General features: G+C 41.4%; 1 long non-coding RNA gene across 1 annotated transcript; it reads left to right on the forward strand.

Annotated features, from left to right (window-relative positions):
* The first annotated feature begins 1,020 nt into the window (after positions 1-1,020).
* Positions 1,021-5,244, forward strand: LOC144059366 (uncharacterized). Its single transcript, XR_013295643.1, has 3 exons — positions 1,021-2,114; positions 2,388-3,377; positions 3,504-5,244. It is a non-coding gene; the product is annotated as an uncharacterized LOC144059366 (long non-coding RNA).
* The last annotated feature ends 6,588 nt before the right edge of the window (positions 5,245-11,832 follow it).

The following is an 11,832-nucleotide window of genomic DNA, read 5'->3' on the forward strand; positions in this document are numbered from 1 at the left end:
CTGTAGAGTAAGTGCACATTATTTACCTATGCAGTAGGCCTGTTTAAATCTTGATTTCTGTTTTGTTGTGTATGAAAGGCTCATACAACTGTGTTAAACATGAGTATTATAACTGTGTTAATTTCCTGTTTAAATATGACTGTGATATGTAATAACATTTTATTTCAATATACAGTAGACTTTTGGAAACGGTTTTTCTCCCCTGGAAGTGTAAAAAGTTGTGACTGATGAAGTTTGTCATCATCATACAAGGTTCCAAGCTATTTATTTATTGATGTATATTTTTTTCACTAGCAGCACAGTGGCCTCTTACATGAAATTTTAGGGGTGCACACTGTAAGTTGACTTTCCAAGTAAATAAATTCATTCTACTATTTTTCGTTTTATTAGTGGTTATAAGTAGGGTTTTGGTAACAGTGGCACACAACTTGTTCTGCCCAGTGAATTGTGCCTGCTGCCCGGACGGTCTGGACCTCGCCTGAAACGTTCCATTTGTATGTTCTGACGTGCATGGCCACGTTATGGTCGCGTCCTCAAGAATGGTGAGTACTGTACTTTTTTATTTTTTATTTTTGTCCTTGATACTTGCCAAACATGAACAATATAATACAAGCATGTTCACCTCATTGCATTGCTTCTCCTATTTGTTTTTTAATGAAAATCTAGGACAATTTGAATATTGTAGTTTTTCAACCCTATAAAATTACGACTAATATTTAAAATTTTCATCTCAAATCAAATTGTAATTGTAACTTTAATCAGATCTTTGCTTTCAAATCTATACATTAAATTTTTTTTCATTAATTGTCAAAGTGACCTTTAGATTGTAACAAAACTTGTTTTCTCTTTGTTTAACCATTTGGGGGTGGGCACACTCGGTCCTCGAGGGCCGGAGTCCTGCAGGTTTTGGATGTTTTCCTTCTCCAACACAGCTGATATATTGTCAGCTCATCAGCAAGCTCTGCATAAGCTTGGTAAGGATCCTGTTGATTGGAATCAGCTGCGTTGCAGCAGGGAAACCACAAAAAAAACCTGCAGGACGCCAACCCTTGAGGACCGAGTTTGCCCACCACTGATGTAGCGTCTGCTGGTGTGACACGGTCACGAGGAATCATCTGCACCGGAGGCCTTGGTTTCACAACTCTGCTGCAAACACGGGTTAGCAATCTGCAGTGGCTAGAGAAACTGCCCAAATGCTTCACAAACATCCTGCCAACTTTCAAAAAATGCCATATGCAAGAGACGGATGGATGGATGGCACACAGGTAATTCACGACTGGACAACATTAGAGATGGGACGTTTGACACTGAGACTCCGGAGCATGTGTCAGCCGAGTGAGACAGACTGCTCGAAACAATGCATCAAAAGCCCCGATGAAACCTCCGTGATCACGTGCTGATGACGTATGCGGCTTTATGCGCGCTAATGAGATACCGGAAATTACGTAACTGATTCAAACCTTTTGGCGCGGTGTCAGCTGTCAAAAGGAGACACCAAACAAACACTGCCTCCCCCGCGCCCAGTGCTTTACAGCCTTTTGAGAGAAAACTGACTTGAGAGAGCTTTAGGATGGAGAATTCCAATGCAAGAAAACGATCTCGTGTTTGGCAACACTTTGACGTTGTGTCACCCACAAAGGTAAGATTTTAATTATTTGGCATAATATTAAATGGTATATTATCAGCATTATCATCATCATTGTAGTGTTGTATTTACTATTGTACAGTTTTGCTAAATGGCTCACCGCAACATTTGCAATGATAAATGGTTACAGAAAATTAATTAATATTACTGTATCACTTTTAATAATGTTTAAACTTTAAAGCATTTAAAGGTCGCTGGGAATATTGGCTGTGTTACCTACATTCAAAAATATCACAGCCTGCAGTATGTCCATAGTAACCATAATAATATCTTGATTGTTTCAGTATTGCATAACAATTTTTAATGTCATATTTATTCATTATTTAGGTTCAGTGCCTCATATGCTCACAGGAGTTGGTTTTTGGCAACAACACCTCCTCCATGTTGCGGCATCTGCGTGCCAAACACGAACAGGCAACAACTCCACAGCAGAGCACTTCAGCTGAAGCTGATCCTGCTGGACCTTCTGGTATGGTCATAATTCCACATGATTGTGTTTAATCCTAAAAGGGTTTTATAGTTTCATGCATGCACATCTGTATATGATCACTTGTAATACTATATATCTTTTGTCACTTTTTATTCTTGATTAATTATTTTTAAAGTTACTACTTCAAGCTTTGAATGATATCACTCTTTTGATTGATTTAATTTACCCTGATATGTTAAAAAAAAAGAGGAAAATGTACTGTATTAAAGCACACTAAAGTTTCATATGTTATCACTTTTTTTCTGTCATCAGGGTCGAGGAAGCAAAAGCTGGATGAGGCCTTACTGAATCTGATCATCATAGATAGTTGGGCATAAAAAGGTTCCCTCGCTCCCATACTGCAGCAAACCTAGCAGAGGCCAAAGAAACCCTGATGGCAGAGTGGGGAATCAGAGCCAAAGTGAAGAGTCTGGTCACAGACTCAGCTGCAAACATGATAGCATGTGCCAATCTCCTCAATGTGCGCCATATCAGCTGTTTTGCCCACATGTCAAATCTTGTCATGAAGAAATCATTAGCACAAACACCAGGGCTTGATGATCTTCGCACCAGGGCACGTAGTATTGTGGGGCATTTCGAATCAAGCACTACGGCAAGAGAAAAGCTGTCTGAAATTCAGCGGCAAATGGGAAGACCGGAGCATAAACTTTTGCAAGAGGTTGAAACCCGCTGGAACAGCACATTTGCAATGCTCCAGAGACTGCATGAGCAGAGGGAGCCACTGGGTGCAGCCCTCAGCGGTCTAAACACCACCATCGTCCCATTCTTTGCTGAAGAATATGAGACGATCTCACAGTGCCTTTCAGTCCTCTCTCCATTCAATGAGGCCACTGTAGAAATGTCTACAGAGAATAGAGTGTCTGGATCAAAAGTCATTCCAATGGTGAAGATGCTGAAGCACTTCACAGCCAGACAGTGGACAACAGTCACCATCGAAGTTGCCAGGAATTTAGTCAGCAAAATCAACAGCAATCTCCAAGAGAAATTTGCAATGCTGGAGAAAATAACAACCCTGACACTAGCCACATTGCTGGATCCAAGATTCAAGGAAGTGGGCTTCTGTAGCACATCAAGTTGCCAGGCTGCAGTGGAAAGGCTCACAAGAGAATGCGCCAATCAAATGCCTGCACCAGCCCAACAACTGCCACCTGCAGAGGTTACAGGCCATTCCCAGGGCGACAGCCATGTGGAGACACAGCGGGCTTCAAGTAGCACTGCCAATGCAATTGCAGAGGTTCAGAGGTGAGGTACTTACAGTATACATATATGATATGAAAAGTGGCACTATTGTTATGTTGTAATGAATTTAATGTTATGCTGCTGAAACTAAATTTCCCTATCTATCTATACTTTATTTTACTTTTCTAGATATTTGAAGGACAAACTGCTTCCCCGGACGGGGAAGCCACTACAATATTGGTTTCTCCACAAAACCACATACCCACATCTGTATCCAGTGGCTCTGCAGTACCTCTCAACACCAGCATCTTCAGTCCCGTGAGAGGATTTTCTCAAAGGCTGGTGAAATTGTCAGCCAGAGAAGAAGCCGCTTGAAGCCAAACACAATAGAGCAAATATTGTTCTTGAATAAGAACTTGTAAAACAAAAAAATACAAAAAGTTGGGCACAAGCACAATTCCCTCATGTACATACTGGTATTTGCTTTATTTTCACTGTAGCACAAGCACAATTCCCTCATGTAAATATTTGCTTCACTTTATGTTCACCTGGAAAAGTTAGTTATTCGGTATGTTTCCAACAAAAGTACTCCCACAATGATGCATTTAAAGTTTCCAATTATGCATTATTTTTAAATCGTGTGTAGAAGATACAGGCTTGACCCAAGTATTTTCCACCGAGTTGCTATAAGCGCTTCTCCAAGACCCTCAGTCACATCTCCCAAAGACTGATGTTGAAATACTTGTCATCTGGCTTCACAGCCCACTTGTGTCATATCCAAATTATGTTTATAAAAATCGAATGAGTAACAGGACATCACATTGAACCATAGTCCTGGTACAGTGTCAAAATATTGCAACACTTCCATGTGTACCTGATGATCATTAGACAGACACAAATGTAAGACTGTAATGTACTGGTGTTATGTTGGAATATAAATCAATCAGGCGAATCACTTAGAAGATTATAGCTGCTATGACTCCAGCTGACCACCAGATGTCACCGGTACGATCTCTCTTATGGGGCTTTGAAACTTCGACTCTTTTTCCAAATCAATCAGCCGAAAGCCTCAAAAGCTTCACAAGGCTTCATTGTCCCATCTCTAGACAATATTGCCCCAGGGCACCTCCAACCAATCCTTCACGTCAGGCTACACAAGTACAGCTCTTTTTGTCACTCTCTGATCCAAAGTTTGTGCTCTGTACAAGGGCATGGATATTACAGGTTACCATTTCAGGCATCATCTTCCTATGACACAAAGTGGCTGCAACGGATGGACAGTCGTATATGGGGCTTGCTTGTCTGCATGTTTTTTGCACCCTGGTTTCTATCTTGAGCCAATAAGGTTTCAATTCATATTTTATATAGTGTCTCTAAACTGTATTATATAACCCTTGAATCAAATGTTTTTGTTTTGCAATATAAAATCTAATAATGTTTACTTTTTGACATTTGATGGACTATATTTCAACATACAAGCCAGTCCTTGTGAAAGGATGTAGCCTCACACTTAAAATAAATAAATAAATAAATAAAATGCAGCACAGACAAAACATCTATGATGATTGATCAACTTGTATCCAAAAGATTTCAATGGAAAGAACTCAAAACATTAAATAGTAAAACAACAATATGATGATCTCATCTTTATTTATAAAAGTTGAACTGGCCCAGTCAAGGCAGTGATATTGAGGTAGCCTGACAAAGACATAGCGGCCATGGGCCACTGTTAATGTGCAGCCATGTAAAATATTCTGTAATACTGTGCATTCTGCATTGTTGTAATGTTCACAAGTATGTTTTTTCTTCTCATGATCATGCTTAAGTGTGATGGAGGTGTCACCTTTTTATAACAGGAATACCTTTACAAGAGTTTTTTTTGTTAGTTGGGCTTTTCACCTATTTATCTCACCTTTTATTTATCGTTAATCTTGTATTTATCCCTGTAGAGTCAAGTAATGTGGATGTCATGTGAATAAAGTTTCTTTAAACTAATTGCAATCTGTATTCTTTTTTCAGTCATTTCAGTTTACATTATATACAATAAAGCTGAAATTAAGGGCTATTAATTATAATAAAATCTAAAATAAAGGCTAATAATTAAAATTATGTCTAACTTTAAGGCTTTTAAAGTGTACAATAAAAGCTACTAGTTACACTGAAAGTAACATTTCGAAAATGTTTATGTGTATCTAAAAAAATTACCAGGCAGATTTGATACAACAGAATAACAAATATATAGAACTTCTTAAAGTAGAATGACAAATATGCCTACAATGACTTGTGTTGATTTGTATTGACTTGCATATCAGATAAAAAAATAAAATTAAAAAAAAGGAATAAAACTACTTAAGCCATTTAATGCTTTAAATTTCTTATTAAACTGAATTCAGAAATGATTTACTCCAAAATCAACATTTGAACAATTTAAGTGATATTTACTTACGCTTAGGTTGGGATCGAACCCGAGTCTCCAAAAGACGAGCTGCCTCTCGCGAGACACGCATTTCTCGCGATGGTTTGAGCGTGCCAACTATCCGCGGCTGGCCCAGTGCTGTGAGGCGAACGCGATAACCAACACAGTAGGGAAACTGGTAAAAGTTAAGGTAAAATATTATTTATGAATGCATACACCGCAGAAGTCACCAGTTTGTTGTGTAGTTGTCACATTTGTTTGTTTGCTTTGTAATACCAAGTTGAATATCTTCAAAAAGGCCAGAATATAAAAGAATATATATATTTAAAACAAAAAAAGTGTCACAGGACCGTTAGACTTTTACAGTTGTTCATGGTAATCATATAAATCTACAAATTATTATTAAATGTGCACATCAAAACCATTTCATGACCACAAATTAGCATTTTACTACTGCTTTTAGGAACTGAGCTTTGGGGAAACAGTCATCATCACATTGAGGGGAGCTGTAGCTTTATTGTCGCTTGATGGCGCCACAATCAAGCGTTGCGGACATGCTTGTCGCATGGCATGAAGAGAAAACCCGCCGGAAAACAGCAGATGGCGCTCGTAGTATTATATACTGTACTGTAGACATTACTTGCATGATCCTGTCACTGTCACTTGATTTTTTTTTTTTTTATCACAGTCGGTACTTTTTTTTTTTTTTTTGCGTCGGTACATTTGCCGTTCTCTCAGCCTTGTGGTTCGTTCAGGCCAAACACTCCAAAGATTGATTGTGAATAGTTCAATTGGTTGTATTACATCACTTTACAATTCAAGCAATGAGAGTTGACTTCCAATTATTTCCGTTTGGTACTGAACATAAAACTAGTTTCACCTCCAAATAAAACGAGCTAGAATTTCCCATCAGAGTAGATGCAAAACAATAGTGATACTAAATTTAAAAAAAATCTCAAAATACACCACTGATAACAAAATTATGGCCACCTTAAAGTAGCACTTGGGAACTTTTCAACCATAATAAAATATTTATTAACGCTTCTGATGAAACATCAACTTAAAACTAGCTTTGCCGTGGCCTGAGGGGGTCGGTATCATTTTTACAAGCACCAAACAACTTTGAGGATGGTAGTTACACTGCCACACAAAAAAAACTACAAATGTGCTGACTGTTTTATAGCATACGTCACTTCAACCTTCCCCATTCGTTACAAAGATGGATTTTTATTTTTTATTTTTTTGAGAGAGAGAGAGAGAGCTCAGTATTGTTCATTCGGTAATTTTACCGATTTGACATGTCATCATCATTGCTCTCTCTCTCTTTTTTCCCCCTGAGGAGACAAAAAAGAAAAAGGTACCTGGATAAAAGGACAGTCAAGGATCAACATTGGCCAGGCTTTTACTTGCTGGCATGAGCTCAAAAACAACACAATGCGCTTGAGGTCCTTCAGGCATAACATTACCGCTTTTGTCCATAATCAACGTAAACGGAAAGTTCCTGAGTGTTGCTTTAACACACCCTATTTGTTGACTTGCTAAAATTAGCCTGTTAAAGTGGCTAGTCCTGTCTCGTGCTAGTGTGTGACTGTACTCCCCCCCTCCCCTCCCCTCCCCTCCCACCAACTCAGTGGCCTTGTGGTAGAGTGTCCTCCCTGAGACTGGGAGGTTGTGGGTTCAATCCCCGGCCGGGTCATACCAAAGACTATGAAAGTGGGACCCATTGCCTCCCTGCTTGACACTCAGTATAAAGGGTTGGAATTGGGGGATTAGATCACCATGTGATTCCCGAGCGCAATCATTGCTGCTCACCGCTCCCTCAGGGGAGGGGTCAAATGTGGAGAATGAATTTCGCCCCCACTTAGTTGGGTGTGACAATTACTGGAATTTACCCTTTACCTATACAGTACAGTATAGTGCTGGGCCAATGGCACTTAATGATTTCTTTACCATGGTGACTGGAGGGTTGGGCTGGGGGGTTGGGCTGGTGGATTGAACAGATAAGCAAGCCTCTTCTGCAGAGGCCAAAATGTGAAAAAAAAGAATGAGAGAGAGACAATAAAAACATTTTTACTTGTGAAAGCTGCAGTTCCTACAGTTCGACACTGCGTGTTTGTGGCACATGGACACATCACCAAACACAATATCCCCCAGACCCCTCCCACCCACCAGGCAACTATCTCGAAAACTGAGCTGAGAATTCAAATATGTGCCACTTATGGAAAGCTATAGCTGCTAGCTAATGCTAATTGTCCAGCAAAACTCACCTCTAATTACCTTTTGGGTTTGACATTATAGCGAGGTGTTTTTTTTTTTTTTTTTTGCATGAGAGTGATAGTTTCAGATAGTATAGTTGCTTGAAAGGGGCTCTGGATCTTCACCCAGCCTGGCTGATCATGGCAAGAATGATTAATTCTGTGTAGGGGCAGTTATTTACCCTTATTTGTACCAATGGGGCAGAAGTGCTAAATGACTTGCTCATAGACATATTTTCAGAACAGATAACAAAATATTTAAATAAATAATAAATCAAATATTTAATTGGCTGTTAAATTTCATGCATGAGTGATGGATAGTAGAAATAGGCACATGGATTTTATCGATTAATTTAAGTTTTCAAAAACGTATGATTTTTGTTCTAAATTGTGTACAAGCCAATAAAAAAAAATTCTATTCACATTTTTGAAACTTGCACTTATCTGGGGTCGGGTTGCGAGGAAAGGATCTTAAGCAGTGAAGCCCAGAATTTCCTTTCCCCCCGCCACTTCGTCCAGCTTTTCTGGTTGGGGGTCTTAAGGCATTCCCAGGCCAGCCGAGTCTCTTTAGCGTGTCCTGGGTTGTGCCCAGGCCTTGTCCCGGTCGGACATGCCCGTAACACCTCCCTCGGGAGGCATCCAGGAGGCTTCCTTAACAAATGCCTGAGCCACCTCATCTGGCTCCTCTCGATGGGGAGGAGCAGCGGCTCTACTCTGAGCCTATTCCTTGATGACCGAGCTTCTCACCCTACCTCCAATGCATGTCAACCAGGACAGCCTGTAGGAACTCCAGGCAGATCTCAATCACCCACAGGGTCCTGCCACCGAGGAGCTTTTTATCCACCTCGGTGACATAAGCCCCAGAGATAGGAAAGCCCGCCTCAGAGTCCCCAGACTCTGCTTCCTCATAGGAATGTGTCAGTGGAATTAAGGAGGCCTTCAAAGTATTCTCCTCGAGGTCAGCAGTGCCCTATATAGTATGGTAAGGATTAATGAAGACATGGAGATGTGAAACAAGTGCAAACCACAATTCCGAGGAAGTTGGGAGATTGAGTACAACTGAAATAAAAACACAACACAATCATTTGTAAATCCTTTTGAGAAATGTTTGCATGTAAGTGGCAAGGCCGAAATACAACATTGAATGCCTTTGACCTTTGACCCCTCAGGTGTCACTGTGTTTTAAGGATATTGCCACATGGGCTCAGGAACACTTCAGAAAACCAATGCCGCGCAGTTTGTCCCTCCATCTACAAATGCAAAGTGCCAGCCATACAGTACGTCAATAACGCCACCGCTGAAAAGTGTGCTGTAGTCTGATGAGTCCACCACCCATCCATCCAGTTCCTGAACAGCTTAACCCAAGGGTCCACAAGGGTCGTGGGAGCTGAGTCCACATTTCAAATTATTTTGGGAACTCATGGCCGTTGTATCCTCCGGCCCATAGTTGGAAACGCGCCATCCTGATTGTAATCAATACAAAGTTCAAAAGCCAGTTTATGCGACGGTATGAGGGGGTGTTCATGGTATAGGTAACTTGCACATATGTCAAGGAACATATGCTGCCATCCAAGCAAAATCTTCTCCGGGACATCCTTGCTTATTTCAGCAAGACAATACCAAACCACATTCTGCGACAGTAAAAGAGGGCGAGTACGAGATATGCCTGCTAGTCCAGAGATTGCGAATGCTAAGGTACGTGCGCTCGGCAACATGTACGCGCGTGTGGCGGGCCTGCCGGTCTAAGTCAAAATGCTAAGGACAATTTTTTGTTAGTTGTAGTCGCAGATGTGTTGAATCTCATTTTGTCCTCATCTTAAAAATCTATTTGGATGTTAAAAAGCGCTATGCGTGTATGTTGTCCACTACGTTTTGATATTTGTGCTTTAGTCTCACCACCGCATGTGCGTGTTTGTGTGTATGAGTATGTGTGTCCGTGTGCGTGTGGCGGATGACGGCGTCTTCCTGAGGCTGATCAGCACGCTCTTCGCCGCGTCCTGTTTTTGTCTGAGCCTCCGTCTGTGTGGAAGTTGTGTGGGCACCCTCTGGATTGCCTCACCGCTGAAGCATGCCGGACCCTGTTATCCGGCTATCCATCTGTCTTATTGATTTTCTCCCGCGTCCCCCATCAACACCCCCCACCCTGTAGAGTTTCATCTTTCCTCCATTTTTCTGTTGGGTGAGAGACAGAGGAGGGGTGAGATCAGAGAGGAGGGGGGCATAGGGGGGTGCTTTGTTGGCGGCGTGGCTTCTGTAAGACGGCTGGAAGAAGTTTGGGGAGGGGGTACTTAGCTTTGACTATGGATAGAGAGAGAAAGACAGGACAATACTTGGATCTCTCTCTCTCTCTCTCTCTCTCTCTTTCTCTCCATTCTCAAGGGAGCATCCTCCCTCCTCCTCCTCCTCCCTCCATCCTGCTCTGAGGCGTCTCTGCAACACACGCTCTACTCGCCGCCGCCATCTCCCCCCTTTTCCTCCTCCTCCTCCTCCTCCTCCCACTCTGCCTCCCGCTCCGTCCGTCCGCCCGCCTGCCTGCCGTCTCTACTTCCCGGGGGGGCTTGGGCAGTGCTGGCGGCGCAGTCGTGATTTGCAGGAGATTTGTCTAAGTGAGAAGCAATTAGTGCGCCTAAGCACTGCTAATGTATGCATGCTGGGGCCGCCCCCGCCCCCCATTCTCGTCTGTGCCAGGTCCGGGCCAGCTATGCGTCCTGCTCTCCCTTTAGCACTTTTTGTCTCGAGCTGTCACGTTGTCCCTGTTTTCTCCTTCCCGTGACCTTGTGGTTTGGATTCTATTTGCACGCGGCAATTAGTGTACCACTCATGCAGAAATGAAATATGGCATGTTATGTTGGGTTTGTACCATCAGTCTGTAAACATGCAAAGTTTAGCTGAGTTGCTGCTATAGGTCGAATTTGGTCACTTGTGTCGTTCCAACATACAGTACGGCCATGAGAGGAAGACGCACTTCCTGGTTGAAGTACATCTGGTGGTGGCACTAAAGCATCCATTCAGTAGAACTTCCTTGACGGTACATAATCCGTTTAGTGAAGTTGTTTAGTTTTTTGTTTTTTGAAATGGAAAACCAAATAAATGTTTTGAATCTTTTAAATTGTCTGCCATAGAAGTGTAAAAGTATGTTAACCAGCAATACAATGACTCACAAAACAACACAAGTAGTAACTTTAATGTCGAATGACAATTGGTGTAACCGTGCAAATAGTTGTTGCAGTATTCAGTTTAGTGATGGGCATGACAGTTTTTTTTTAAAGTGAACTGAATCTTTAAATCAGTTTATTAAAAAAGAACCGTTCAAAAGATTTGTTCATTGAATTGTTCACGGACGTAAATAAATAAATAAATAAATAAATAAATAAATAAATAAATAAATAAAACACGCAGTTAATGTTATGTTGCTATTTTTGTTGTCATCAAAAACAAAAGTACGTTCACTCACTGAAATATTCCTGAACCGGAAATGGCAACACGTTCACTCACTAACTCGTTCACTCGCTGATCCGCGTTGGCTAACGCCAATAGCATGTGAGTACGTTCGCCCGTGTCTGACACTGGCTGCTGATTGGTCGTTGGGCAAAGATTGACGACATAAGCGTGGCTGAGTTCAAATGAACTGAGAAAAGAACAAATCACTTCAGGAAGTGATCCGTTCACTCACGTTCACTGAAAAGATTTGTTCTTTTTGAACGAAACGTACGTCAACGACACAACACTAATTCAGTTGAATACCGACAACTTTTAAAATGATTACTTCTCGTGTCCGGAAGTATAGCCTGTACCCAACATAATTTAAACACTTATTTAAACATAATAGATATAAACCACTCTCCCT

The sequence above is a fragment of the Vanacampus margaritifer genome, chromosome 1 (genome assembly GCF_051991255.1).
Source record: "Vanacampus margaritifer isolate UIUO_Vmar chromosome 1, RoL_Vmar_1.0, whole genome shotgun sequence".
NCBI lineage: Eukaryota > Metazoa > Chordata > Actinopteri > Syngnathiformes > Syngnathidae > Vanacampus > Vanacampus margaritifer.